The 14,663-nt window shown below is 42.8% G+C and overlaps 1 long non-coding RNA gene and 1 other non-coding gene across 2 annotated transcripts in view; both read right to left on the bottom strand.

The window, feature by feature from the left end:
* LOC145531352 (uncharacterized) overlaps positions 1 to 14,663 on the bottom strand; it is an 87,612-nt gene that overhangs the window by 32,544 nt on the left and 40,405 nt on the right. The window lies entirely within an intron of this gene.
* TRNAR-CCU (transfer RNA arginine (anticodon CCU)) lies at positions 12,741 to 12,813 on the bottom strand. Its single transcript has one exon. It is a non-coding gene; the product is annotated as a tRNA-Arg (tRNA).

Raw genomic sequence — 14,663 nt, 5'->3', positions numbered from 1 at the left:
ATTCTATGGCTGGTCCTGCTTAAAAGCTATTTGGGGCAACCAGACGCTCAGTTAGTGTCATTTACCAAACAAGAAAAGAGCAGGGTGGGGTAAGAGGTGCAGTTTGGGACATATTTAACCTCGAGATGCCTGTGAGACATCACACTGACAAAACCAAGCAGGCAATTGTGTACATCAACCTACAGCTCCCTACCTCCCTCCATGCTGGGCTTCCCTGGTGGCTGAGCTGGTAAAAATCCACCCGCAAAGCGGGAGACCTGGGTTCAGTCCCTGGGTTGGAAAGATCCCCTGGAGAAGGGAATGGCTACCCACTCCAGTATTCTGACCTGGAGAATTCCATGGACTATATAGTTTATGAGGTCGCAAAGAATTGGACACAACTGAGCGATTTTCACTTTCACTTCACCTACAGCTCCGGAAAGGTATGAAGTTGTATAGAATGAATTCATCTGCTGGTAGATAGTGTTTAAAGCCATGAGAATGATGGTGTAGCTGTTATGAAAAACAGCAGGATGGTTCCTAACACCATTAAACACAGAATTACCAGAGAATCCAGCAATTTCACTTCTGGGTAAGAGAAAGCAGGGACTCAGGCCCATATTTGTACACCCGTGTTCACAGCAACATATTTCACTGTAGCTGAAATGTGGAAACAACTCAAATGCTCAAATGCCCATTTACAGATGAAGGAACAAACAGAATGTCATGTAGATAATGTGATATTGCATGAGTGTGTGCTCAGTTGTGTCCGACTCTTTGTGATCCCATGGACTGTTGCCCACCAGGCTCCTCTATCAATGGGATTCTCCCGGCAAGAATACTGGAGTGGTTTACCATTTCCTCCTCCAGGAGATCTTCCCAGTCCAGGGATTGAACCCATGTCTCCCGCATCTCCTGTACTGTAGGTGGATTCTTTACCACTGAGCCACCAGGGAAGCCCCACAATGTGATATTACTCAGTTTTAAAAGGGAAGGAAATTCTGACACGTACTACAACATGAACACACTTTGAGGCCATTCAGCTCAGTGAAAGAAGCCAGTCACAAAAAGGCAGTACTGCAGGATTCCACTTATGTGAGGAACCTGGAAGAGTCAAATTCATAAAATGGTTGTTACCAGGGGCTGGGAGCAGAGCGGGATGGGGAGTCATTACTTAACGAGTGTAGCGTCCCAGTTCTGCAAGATGAAGATGTTCTGGAGGTGGATGGTGGTGATGGCCACAAAATGCAATGCACTTAGTGTCACTGAACTGAGCACCTAGAAGTGACTAAAATGGTAAATTTTGTGTTATCCATGTATTCATTATTATTCAATGCTTCCTCTATCCTCAGCACTGTTCTAAATGCTTTCCATGTTTAAAACTCATATAACTCAGACTTCCCTGGTGGTCCAGTGGTTAAGAATCTGCCTGCCAAGGCAGGGGACATGGGTTCAAGCCCTAGTTGGGGAAGATCCCTCATGCCTCAAAGCAACTAAACCCGAGTGCCACAGCTACTGAAGCCCATACTCTAGAGCCCTTGAGTCACAACTACTGAAACTTGTGAGCCTAGAACTCATGCTCCATAACAAGAGAGGCCACTGCAGTGAGAAGCCTGTGCACTGCTACTAGAGTAGCCCCTGTTCTCCATAGATAGAGAAAATCTGCACGCAAGAATGAAGACTCAGTGCAGCCAAACGTAAATAAATAAATAATTTAAATGTTAAAAAAACCCTCATATAACCCCTCATCACAATCTCTAAGGTAGGTCTGACGTTATAAAGCCATTTTACAAACAAGGAAACTAGTGACCAGAGATGTTAAGGAACAGGCCTAAGCTCACCCAGCTTCTAACTGGCTAGGGTAGAATTTAACTCAGGTGGTCTGGTTCCAGAGCCAAGGCTTTTTTTTTTTTTAACATACTGTACTACCTGCCAACAGAGATTATGTCATATGCTATAAGAATACACATTTCACAATAAAACACTAATTTTTAAAATTAAAGGCTGAATGTACAGCCCACAAGCAGCTAGGTCTTGGCTTTTCATCATATTCCAACATCACTTCCCAGCATAGAGCCTGGCATTGCAGATGCAATGAGAAATCATCCAGAGGTGATCACTGTACCATGTCTGAGAAAACCACTCTATGACCAGAGACACTTTCAGGAAATACATACCAGAGGGTCTCTTCTGAGTGCGAAAAGGCCAGGATCCCCCATGGCCCCTTTCCTGGTCCTTAGGAGGATTCAGCCTGGACTCAGCCCGCAGAGGGGCAGGAGGCCAGGAAGGCAGGGCCCCAGTCCCAGGACAGGTAGGCCTGGGGGAGAGAGGTGCAGATCTTTGGCATCAGAGAGAGGCAGTTACTGGGCTATTTTTAAGTTGCTCTGCTATGTTATCAGTTAAACCTCTCAAGCAGAAACAACACCAAGGCCACAGAAACTCCAGGCCTGCAGCTGGGAAAAACATGGTGGCTGGACCACGATATACAAAAGCTCTCATTTATGAAGCAAAGTTGGAGCTGGCTGGCAGAGGGTAGGTAAAAACCACTCATGTAGATTCACTCTAGAGGTCAGAATTCCCTTGCTCAGAAACACATCCCAGGGACCTCCCTGGTGATCCAGTGGCTAAGACTCTGCGCTCCCAATGCAGGGGGCCCGGGTTCCATCCCTGGTCAGGGAACTAGATCCCACACGTCACAACTAAGAGTTCGCCTGCTGCAACTAAGACCCGACACAGCCAAAAACAAATAAATAAATAAATATTTAAAAAGAAAGAAACAAATACATCCCAGACTATCAGGAACCCATGGCCAGTATGAGCTCTGGGCCAGCCTGAGTCACTGAAGTGGCTAGAATGCAGGAAAGGGCCAGGTGACAAGGATGCAAAATGTCCTCTTGGCTCAAGTCTTGGGTGATTGGAAAAGGGTGAGCAGCCTTAGATTGATCTCAAGGTCAGAATTTCCAGATCCAAATGGCTCTTTCAGACACGGGGAGGCCCAGGCCCCAGAGCAGTGAGCAGGCAGCCCCCCTCAGGTGGAATTTAAGGTGACTCTTAGCCACTGCCTTTGAGTATCCTTACCTCTCAGGCCCATTCGTGCAGTGGGAAGGACCCTGACCTCCACTACAGGAGCTGGGTCAGACGTTCTGGGTGGGCAAGACCAGTCCTCATGACCAAGGAGGTTCTGCTGAATACAGCATTAGCACAGGCCAGGGAAAATGTTTCGTTTAACTGATCAGAAATAGCTAAATTTATAGGAAGGGAGGCAGAGAAACTAGACTGTTCTGTCATCTTCACTTCCATTCTTACTACTTTTCAAAGAAATTTCAAAAACAACACCTATAATAGTAATCTCAGCACTCATTAGCTATGTTTTTTTAAATTTAATTTTGAAAATTTTAGCTGCGCTGGGTCTTCACTGTGGTGCTCGAGCTTTCTCTAGTTACGGCTCATGGGTTTTGTTGCTCCACGGTGTGTGGGATCTGGATCAAACCTGCGTGCCCTGAATTGGAAGGCAGATTCTTAACCACTGGGCCACCAGGGAAGTCCTTCACCAGCTATGGTTTTCTCCGAAATTTTAATGCTTCAGTTCTCTGATCCTTCCTCAAAGCAAGGCAAATACCAAAAGAACAAACCAACATGTTAACATCATCCCTAGGAAATGACAACCCAGTAAGCAAGAGAACACAGCCCTCCCGGTTACTGAATTCACATCCAGAATTCCACCAAGCAGAAGAAACAAGTGGTAACACTTGGTGCATTCTTCGCTGTTTTCTTAACCCCTCTTTCCCTACCTATCAGTACATTATGTTGCTGAGAACACAGTTCACATGGAAAGCAGTCTTGCTTTTTTCTTTTACACTTGATCAGACTCATTTCCTAACATCGTTAAAAATTATTCATCGAGGTGTTGAACGGCGGCATAATACTACAAGGTGTTTCATGCGGTCATGTATCTAACCATTTCCAATTGTAGGAAGCAACATTGAGGTCATTTCCAGTCTTTCACGATTACAAATGATGCTGACAAACATCTCTGGTTTATATCCTAGTCTGCGTTTCCGAGCATTTCTTTAGGGGAGATTCTATTAGTGAGATGACTGTCTAATGTATGTATGCTAGTTCTGAAGGCTTTGGGAACACAGAAAAAGAGCTGTTTTTTCAGATTCTGTGACTTCGTGGGTCAGGCCCTCCCCCGATACTAATCCAGCGTTTAGCCCTATGTTCTTGCCAAGGTATCTTCGCCCTCTGCCACCTTTCCACCCAAGCACAATTACTACCTCCGATAATTACAGGGTGCTATGATAGGTATGAGGAATAAAAAGGCACCACAGCTGCTATTGGGGATAAAGGTGAGGAGGGGCGTAGAAATGCTTGCGTTTACGGAGCGCTTTTCCTCCAAAGAGCTCAAAGGTTTTCTGAGGCATGGTCTCATTAATCTCCACAGGTCTGTTATTTTTCCTTCTGATACAGGTCCAAACATAAACCTTATTTGTTGGCTTGTATTTATCCACTCACTGTGTGCTAGCTTTCGTGATGTTCCTAAAGCTTTTATATTTGGGACTTCTGGTTCACGCGGATGACAAAAAAAGCCCCATTACTCACCCTTAATGCCCAGAGGAGGAAAAGAGGAAGAACAATTGTTCTCATTTTAAGAACAAACAGCGGACTTCCCTGGTGGCTCACTGGTGAAGAATCCACCCGCCAATGCAGGGGACACAGTTTCCATCCCTGGTCCAGGAAGATCCCACGTGCCGTGGGGCAACTAAGCCCGTGTGCCACAACTCCTGAGCCTGAGCTCTAGAGACTGTGCTCCCCAACAAGAGAAGCCACCGCAAGGAGAAGCCAGCACACCACGACTAAAGAGTAGCCCACTCGCAACAACGAAGACCCAGCATAGCCAAAAATTAATAAATAAATACATTTACATTTTTTTTTGTAAAAGAAGAAAGAATGAACAGAGAAGCTAAGCAACCCAGCACAGGGTGAAAGAGTGAAAGGGGGACTGAAGGCAGAAGGCCTAAATGACAGCTGTATACGAGGCAGGTTGGTTTCTTGCCAAGTCACTCGCTTGTACCTTTTTGCATGAATACAGTCTCAATTTCTGACTTTGTAGATATCCTGAAATGAATTGTGCTAGATGGAATACTGGCTTAGCCAAAGATGTCCACCTCCTAGCCGCAGAACCTGTGAATGCATTACATGGCAAAATCAGATGTGATTAAATTAAGGATCTTGAGAAAGTAAGACTATTTGGATGGCATCACTGACTCAATGGACATGAATTTGAGCAAGCTCCAGGAGATGGTGAAGGACAGGGAAGCCTGGCGTGCTGCAGTCCATGGGGTTGCAGAGTCGGACATGACTGAGGGACTGAACAAATTCTGGATAATGGATGTAATCACAAGCATCCTTATAAGAGGGAGGCAAAACTTTTATGCATCAAAGGACACTATTGGATTGACATATATACACTACTATATAAGGAATGGGCTTCCCTGGTAGCTCAGACAGTAAAGAATATGCTTGCAATACAGGAGACCTGGGTTTGATCTCTGGGCCGGGAAGGTCCCCTGGAGAAGGGAATGGCTATCCATTCCAGTATTCCTGCTGGAGAATTCCATGGACAGTGGGGCCTGGTGGGCTACAGTCTCAAAAGAATCGGACACAACTAAGCAACTTTCACTTCACTTCACTTCATATAAAGAATAAAGAATACATAGCACAGGCAATTCTACTCGGTGCTCTGTGGTGACCTAAATGTGAAGGAAATCCAAAAAAGAGGAGATATATGTATAGGAATAACTGATTCACTTTGCTGTACAGTAGAAACTAACACAACATTGTAAAGCAACTATACTCCAATGAATACAAAACGGACACTATTAAGAGTGAAAAGACAAACAAGAATGGAAGAATATGTCAGCAAATTGTATGTCTGATAAGGGATTAATATCCAGAATGTGTAAAGAACTCCTACACCTCAACAACAAAAAGACAAACAACCCAATTAAAAACGGACTTAAATAGATATTTCTCCAAAGAAGATAAACAAATGGCCAACAAGCACATGACAGATGTTCCATATCATTAGTCATTAAAGAAATCAAATCCACAACAGGAAACTACCTCACATGCACTGGGATGACTATAATCATAAAGACAGACAACAAATGTTGGTGAGGATGTGGAGAAATTGGAACCCACACACACTGCTGGTGGGAATGTAAAATGGTCTAGCTACCGTGGAAAATCAGCTCGGCAGCTCCTGAAAAAACTAAATGTTGCATTTTCCTATAATCCTACAATTCCATGCCCTTGGGTTCAAAATAAAATCAAAGAAAGAAATGAAAACAGGGACTTAAACAGATACTTGTACTCCAGTGTTCACTGCAGCATTGTTCACAATATTGAAAGTAATGGAAATAAGCCAAGTGTTCACCAACCGATGAGCAGATAAACAAAAATGTGGCATACACGTTCAATGGAATATCATTCAGCCACCAAAGGAATGAAGTTATGGGGACTTCGCTGGTGGTCCAGTGGCTAAGACTTCAAGCTCCCAATGCAGGGCGTCCAGTTTTGATCCCTGGTCAAGGAACTAGATCCCACATGCCTCAACTAAAGGTCCTGCATGCCACAACTAAGACCGAACACAGACAAAGATTTTTTAAAAAAGGAATGGAAGTTCTAGGACATGCTACAACACAGATGAACATTGAAAATACTACATTAGGTTAAAAAACAAACACAAAAGGATAAACGCAGCCTGACTCCAGTTACATGACATACATACAATAGGCAGAGTCACAGAGACAGCGAACAGACTCGAGGTTACCAACAGATAGGAGGAGCAGGGAATGGGGAGTTATTGCTTAATGGGCGGAGTTTCTGCTTGGGCCAGGAAGGGTTTTGGAAACAGTGGTGAGGGTTATACTACATTGTGTATGTAATTAACACCACTGAATTGTACACTTCAAAAAATGGTTAGCTGCCAAATTTTATGGTATATATATTTTATATTTTACAACAATCAAAGTAAAGAAGGAGTCAAGAGGGTCAAGGTCAGAAAAAAGAGATGCTAAGATGTGAGCAGAGACTGGAATGATGCACTTTGAGGAGCGGAGCCGTGAGCCGAGGAATGCAGGCAGCCTCCAGAAATAAGTAAGAAGACAGATTCTCTCTGGAGCTTCCAACATCTTGATTTCAGTCTTCTAAAACTCCTATGGGGCTTCTGACCTCCAGAAGAGTAAAATAATAAATCACATTGCTTTAAGCCATTAAGTTTGCGGTAATTTGTTACAGCAGCCGTAGGAAACTAATGTTGTTACTGTTGTTTAGTCACTAAGTTGTGTCTGAATCTTTGTGACCTCATGGACTGCAGCCCGCCAGGCTCCTCTGTCCTCTACAGGGGTATGAGGAAACTAATACCCAGACATAAAATCTTATTACGGGCTTCCCAGGTGGCACAGTGGTAAAGAATTCGCCTGCCAATTCAGGAGATGTGAGATGCAGATTCAATCCCTGGGTCAGGAAGATCCCCTGGAGGAGGAAACAGCAACCCACTCCAGTGTTCTTGCCTGGAAAATTTCATGGACAGAGGAGCCTGGCGGGCTACAGTCCACGGGGCTGCACAGAGTCAGACACGACTGGGCACGGCAGCACAAGAGCTGTAATACGATTAACTTCACAGAACCTACAGAGCCTTCATATCCAGCCAGGTATCTCTCAACCCTCTCTCCTAACACCAAGATCTTGATTCCTAGGCATATCCCAGTGGTATTTCTCTAAAATCACCAAACCACAACCTTGGGGTTCAGTTTGGTTCAATCCCTAAGATTCTCTGTGCTGAATTCAACAAAGCTGCTTCTTATACACTGATCACCCTTACGTGACTTTGCTCCATGAACTTGATCAATGCTAATCAAGTTTCAGCCAGGTGCAGCTAGGTGCAGCTGTGGCTCCGTCACCTGAGCTCCAAGCCACGAGCCATGGATGCTCTCCACATTGTGGCACTGGATGGATACAAAGGCTCTGCTGGTTGGGAGTGGGGGGTTACAGCCAGAGATATGGACTCAACCATCATTCCCATGGAGCCGTGGTCCATGGTGGAGGCAGTGGGTTTTCTGACAATCACAGTGGTGCCCCGCCCCCCCTTTTTTAAAACTGTGGTGATAGACACAGACCAAGGAGGAGGGGTAAACAAGTTGGAAGGCAGGTGCCTGGGGCAGTATTTAGCACTCAGCCAACTCACTTCTTCCCAAGAGAGACCTGAGCAGTGTTTGGTTTCTTGCATTTTGCTTACGGTCTAAGTAAATAAAGGAAAAGTGGTAAATCCACCTGCCCTTTCTTTCTTCCTGTTCTCCCCATGAAAATCACAAGTCGTACACAGTGGATTGGTAAACAACCAACCAAAGATCTTGTCAAAAAAGAGCCAGGGAGAAAGTGAACAGAAGTCTGACAATCTGCTACTGCCACTTAAGAGAACGTTTCTCCAAATCACTTATTTTTTAATTACACAAGGAAGGCATGTTTACTGTAAACAATTTGGAAAGTAGAGAAAAACACACAGGAAAAAAAGTGCAAATTATCTATAATTTTACCTTTTTTTTTTTTTTTGCAACACCACATGACTTGTGGGATCTTAGTTCCCAGGCCAGGTATTAAACTCAGGCCCCCAGCAGTGAAAATGTGGTGTCCTAACCACACTGGACTGCCAGGGGATTCCCTGTAATCTTACCATCTTGAGATATCACTGTCCCTTCTCTAACACTCTCTATACTCTAACTCTTCCTTATTTGGGTTCATAGTTTTGTTAGATTACTATTACTATTATTGTTGTGGTGGTTGTTACTTATTGTCTGACCACCTCAGTAGAACACAAAGTCCATGAAAGCAGGGAATTTTCCTCCCTGAGAACCAAGAATGGTGCTCAATAAATGTCTGTTAAACAAAAAATATTCGAAATGACACATGTACCCCAATAGCAGGACTATTAATATTTATAATAGCCAAGACATGGAAGCAACCTAAATGTGCATCAACAAATTAATGGATAGAGAAGAAGTGGTACATATATACAATGGAATATTACTCCGCCATAAAAAAGAAAGAAAGAATGCCATTTGGCATTACAGCATGGATGGACCTAGAGCTTGTCATACTGAGTGAAGTAAGTCAAATGGAGAAAGACAAACACTATATGAAATCACTTATATGTGGAATCTAAAAAAATGGTACAAATGAACTTACAAAACAGAAATAGAGTCACAGATGCAGAAAGCAAATTTGTGGTTACCAAAGGTTAAAGCAGGAAGGGATAAATTGGGAGACTGGGATTGACATATACATACTACTACATATAAAATAAATAGTAATGACCTACTGTACAGCACAGAATCTAAAAAAGAGTGGACATATGTACATGCATAACTGATTCACTTTTCTGTACATCAGAAACTAACACAACATTGTAAATCTACTATACTTCAATAAAAATTAATCTAAAAAATAAAAAATACTTTGACATATCAGCTTTTAATCACTTTTCTAAAAAACATATATATACATAAATTATGTTTATACAGCATTATTTTTGTTACTTTTAAAAATCATTCTAGGAACTTCCCTGGTGGTCCAGTGGTTAAGACTGCGCTTCCACTGCAGAGAGCACAGGTTCCACCCCTGGTCAGGGAACTAAGATCTCACATGCCAAATGGCATAGTCAAAACTTTTTAAAAAATAAATAGAGACGTTTAATAAAATAAAGTAAAATAAAATATCTTTCTATCATCAAGAACCCCAAAGAGAATATCTGAAATGCTCATGGTCTGAAAAGCTGTGCCCAGATGAACTCAACTGCACGTTTATTCTTTTTGGGATGAATTTTAAAGCAGCAGTTTTGCGGACAGGCCTTGGAGAACAAATGACATCATTGTTTCAGCCTTTAATGACGCACCTGGCTTACGTGCTTTCCCCTGAGAGTCACACAGCTGCCAGCGTGTGCACGGATACACTTGAACAGGTGAGTAGGTTGCCTGGGAGGTAGGATTGAGTGGATGGACCCTATAGAAGGTCAAGGGTGTAAGGGCACCAAAGAGCAAGTGCTAAATTAAAGCGTGTGAATGGGTGATGACTGGACTCTGCAGCGCCCTCTGTTTCTCAACCTCAGATCCTAAGGTACAACTGTGTTCTGTAAGATTAATTTCTTCCTATGGCTAAGCCAGTAATTAGAAAAAAAATTAAACATACTGGGTCAGGACTTGAGCAAGTCATTTAATAAGCCTCTCATCTTTGGAGAAAAGGTTGAGAGATGTGGATTAAAACATAACCCAGAAACTTTTTAGCAGAAGACCTTTCATCGATGCAAACGAAGCTGTTGTGGAATTGAAAACTCTATGATGGGACTGTATGAGCCGTCAACTGTGATGCACTGGGCATAGCCACTTCCACTGTCAAAAGTGTTTGATGAATTCGAATACAGTAAGTGCTAACGAATGTCCTGCAAAGTTACTGCATTTTGTTGCCTCGCCCGTCCTGTTCCTTCTCAATTTACCGTTACTACAGCGATGGCCAAAGAGAGGCACTGTGAAGCCATAGTCCTGACCAATCATGTACTCAGACCTGAACCAGGATCAGTTCAGTTCAGTTCAGTCACTCAGTCGTGTCCGACTCTTTGTGATCCCATGGACTGCAGCATGCCAGGCTTCCCTGTCCATCACCAACTCCTGCAGCTTGCTCAAACTCATGTCCATCGAGTCGGTGATGCCGTCCAACCATCTCATTCTCTGTCATCTCCTTCGCCTCCTGCCTTCCATCTTTCCCAGCATCAGAGTCTTTTCCAATGAGTCAGTTCTTCCCATCAGGTGGCCAAAGTACTGGAGTTTCAGCTTCAGCATCAGTCGTTCCAACGAACACCCAGGACTGATTTCCTTTAGGATTAACCGGTTTGATCTCCTTGCAGTCCAAGGGACTCTCAAGAGTCTTCTCCAATACCATAGTTCAAAAGCATCAATTCTTTGGTGCTCAACTTTCTGTATAGTCCAACTCTCACATCCATACATGACTACTGGAAAAACATAGCTTTGACTAGATGGACCTTTGTTGGCAAAGCAATGTCTCTGCTTTTTAATATGCTATCTAGGTTGGTCATAGCTTTTCCTCCAAGGAGCAAGCATCTTTTAATTTCATGGCTGCAAGCACCATCTGCAGTGATTTTGGAGCCCAAGAAAAGAAAGTCTGTCACTGTTTCCATTGTTTCCCCAGCTATTTGCCATGAAGTGATGGGACCGGATGCCATGATCTTAGTTTTTTGAATGTTAAGCCAGCTTTTTCACTCTCCTCTTTCACTTTCATCAATCAAGAAGCTCTTTAGTTCTTCTTCGCTTTCTGCCATAATGGTGGAAAGAAAGTGAAAGAGAAGTCACTCAGTAGTGTCCGACTCTTCGCGACCCCATGGACTATAGCCTACCAGGCTTCTCCGTCCATGGGGTTTTCCAAGCAAGAATACTGCCATTTCCTTCTCCAGGAGATCTTCCCGACCCAGGGATTGAACCCAAATCTCCCACATTGTAGATAGACATTTTACCATCTGAGCCAGGTGTCATCTGCATATCTGAGGTTATTGATATTTCTCCTGGCAATCTTGATTCCAGCTTGTGCTTCCTCCAGCCCAGCGTTTCTCATGATGTACTCTGCATATAAGTTAATTAAGCAGGGGGACAATATACAGCCTTGACATACTCCTGTCCCAATTTGGAACCAGTCTGTTGTTCCATGTCCAGTTCTAACTGTTGCTTCTTCACCTGCATACAGGTTTCTCAGGTGGCAGGTCAGGGGATCTGGTATTCCCATCTCTTTAAGAATTTTCCACAGTTTGTTGTGATCCACACAGTCAAAGCCTTTGGCGTAGTCAATCAAGTAGAAGTAGATGTTTTTCTGGAACTCTCTTGCTTTTTCGATGATCCAATGGATATTGGCAATTTGATCTCTGATTCCTCTGCCTTTTCTAAAGCCAGCTTGAACATCTAGATGTTCATGGTTCACCTATTGTTGAAGCCTGGCTTGGGAACTTTGAGCGTTACTTTGCTAGCATGTGAGACGGGTGTAATTGTGCAGTAGTTTGAACATCTTTTGGCATTGCCTTCTTTGGGATTGGAATGAAAACTGACCTTTTCCAGTCCTGTGGCCACTGCTGTAATACCAGAGTGTAATACCTAAGAGGGTCTCCAGCACCCAGGCCTCATCACCAGCTCTCATTCTTCTAACTCCGTCCTTCTCTGTCCAGGATCTCATCTTCTGTCTGCTCAACAGAATCCTCTCAAAGCCCTCCTGTCCTTCTTCCCAGGTGCAGCCACTAGACACAGGCTTTCTCAGGACCTGATTAATGTTTACTTATTATTATAATACCATTAGCATGAGGAAGGGCCCATTCCATTCACCTGCATCGATGGCTGTCTCACAGTCTTCCAGCCAAAAATGCCATCATGGCAGCCACTTCCTTGTTCTCCTTGCTGTTTCTGTACTATGTCCTGCAGGCTGGTAACAGATCTTAACTTCACTCACTTAACGTGTTCTGTTTTCACTAATCAACCCCCAAACTCCTCCATAGTAACTCAGTTCTCCTGCTCAGTACACTCCAACAAGATCATTAAGGATTTTGAAAAATTAATGAATTGATTAATTTGGCTGAGCCAGGTGTTAGTTGCCACATGCAGGATCTTTAGTTCAACGTAAGAACTCTTAATTGCAACATGTGGGACTAGTTCCCTGACCAGGGATTGAACCTGGGCCCCCTGCATTAGGAGCTCAGAGTCTTAGCCATTGGACCACCAGGGAAGTTCCAAGATCATTAAGGATTTTTGGTGCAGGGAAACTGGTCTTTTTTGGCAAAGGGTATCCATACACATGTAAATGAGCAAGGAAGAGGAAATCTATGACTGATCTCAAAATTATCAAAGTCAGATCTACATTCATCATTCATGAGAATGCACGTGGGAAGAGCAAGTTTTAATCCCTCTTAATCATGTAGAATTTATGCACAGATGGACTTACGAATGACTTGTTTGTAAGTAGAGGCACACTGGTACAGTTACATGAAGTGATAACTGGTTGAGCAACTTTACCAAAAGATATGGGCTGGTAGACCCAGTGTCAATATTTCCTTTTATTAAAATGTATGATTTTTTAAAATTGAGGTATAGTTGATTTATAACATGTTAGTTTCCAGTGTATAAGACAGATTCAAAAATGTTATAGCTTATACTCCATTTATAGTTGTTGAAAAATATTGGCTATATTCCCTGTGCTATGCAATATATCCTTGTAGTAGCTTACTTATTTTATACATAGTAGTTTCTACTTCTAAATCCCCTACCACCATCGTGCCCCACCCTCTTCCCTTTCCCCAGAAGTAATCACTAGTTTTCTCTCTGTATCTGTCTTGTTATATTCACTAGCTTGCTTTATTTTGTATATTCTACATGTAAGTAATAATATATAGTATTTGTCTTTCTCTGACTTACTTCACTAAGCGTAACATTCTCTATGACCATCCACACTATAGCAAATGACAGAATTTCTTTCCTATGGTTGAGTAGTACTCCATTGTGTATATATATCACATCTTCATCCATTCATCTATTGATACACTTAGGTTGCTTCCATATCCTGGCAACTGTAATCCATGCCAGTTTAAAGTGAGTTCTCTAATGCTTTCTAAATCTTCATTTCTGCCCTGTTCATGCCTTTCCAATTTCTAAAGGGATAAGAAAATCAGCACTGAAGGATTACTTTAAGTAAGAATCAGGGTTCTTGTACAAATATGAAATGAACATGTGTCCATTAACTAACTTATTAAATAACAATGAGGCAGTAAAACATTACAACTGGCTCCAAGGGAAACCCAGAGAAGGGACACATATAAAAGCAATCAGAGATACTGAAATAAATTTGCTAATAGATGGAAGACTAGCAGCTTCTTTCACAGGGTGAAAATCAATTGCATGTCCACCAGACAAAATTCACTTGTCTCTTTATGGATGAGAATTCTTCGCATTAGCACCATGTGTTTTCTACAATTTATAGTTGCAAAATAGTTTAATCAAAAACAGTGAAAGACACAGACCCCTGTAAAATTAGACAACCCAAGAAGCATCTGCTAGATGACACCCAGCAATTTCACTGAATGGAAACAGTCATCTTTTTGCTGTTTCAAAGCCTTTCACAATTTTTTCCTGACAATAAGAGGAAACAATAATCACAAAGCAATCTGAGGTCTTGTGCAGGTCCAAGAACAAGTGGAGAATAGAAAAGCCTATAGCTTAGCAGCAGTGCATGCAGGAATGGCTTAGGAGTTTAAATCAGAATTATATTCAGTGTGATGAGTGCCTGTATGATACTCAGAGCATGACTGCCAAAAAATTCTTAAATTTTTCTTTCTACTTCAGGCATCTTCTGTATATTAACAGAAGGAAAGGGCCCGCTCTGGTCAGCTGTGATCAGACAACTGGGTTCCAGGTACCACATTTTACAAGGATTAGAGACAGTCAGGAAGATAAAGGGATGTGGGCTGGTGGAGGAAACCAAGAATATCTGGTCTAGAGAAGACAAAGCTCAAACAGGAATGGGATAGCCGGAACTTCCCTGGCAGTCCAGAGGTTAAGACTCTGTGCTTCCAATATAGGAGA

Source organism: Giraffa tippelskirchi, chromosome 13 (assembly GCF_054371585.1).
Source record: "Giraffa tippelskirchi isolate mGirTip1 chromosome 13, T2T-mGirTip1v1.2.pri, whole genome shotgun sequence".
Taxonomy (NCBI): domain Eukaryota; kingdom Metazoa; phylum Chordata; class Mammalia; order Artiodactyla; family Giraffidae; genus Giraffa; species Giraffa tippelskirchi.
Note: the sequence above shows the minus strand (reverse complement) of the source record. Positions and strands in the feature narration are given on the sequence as shown.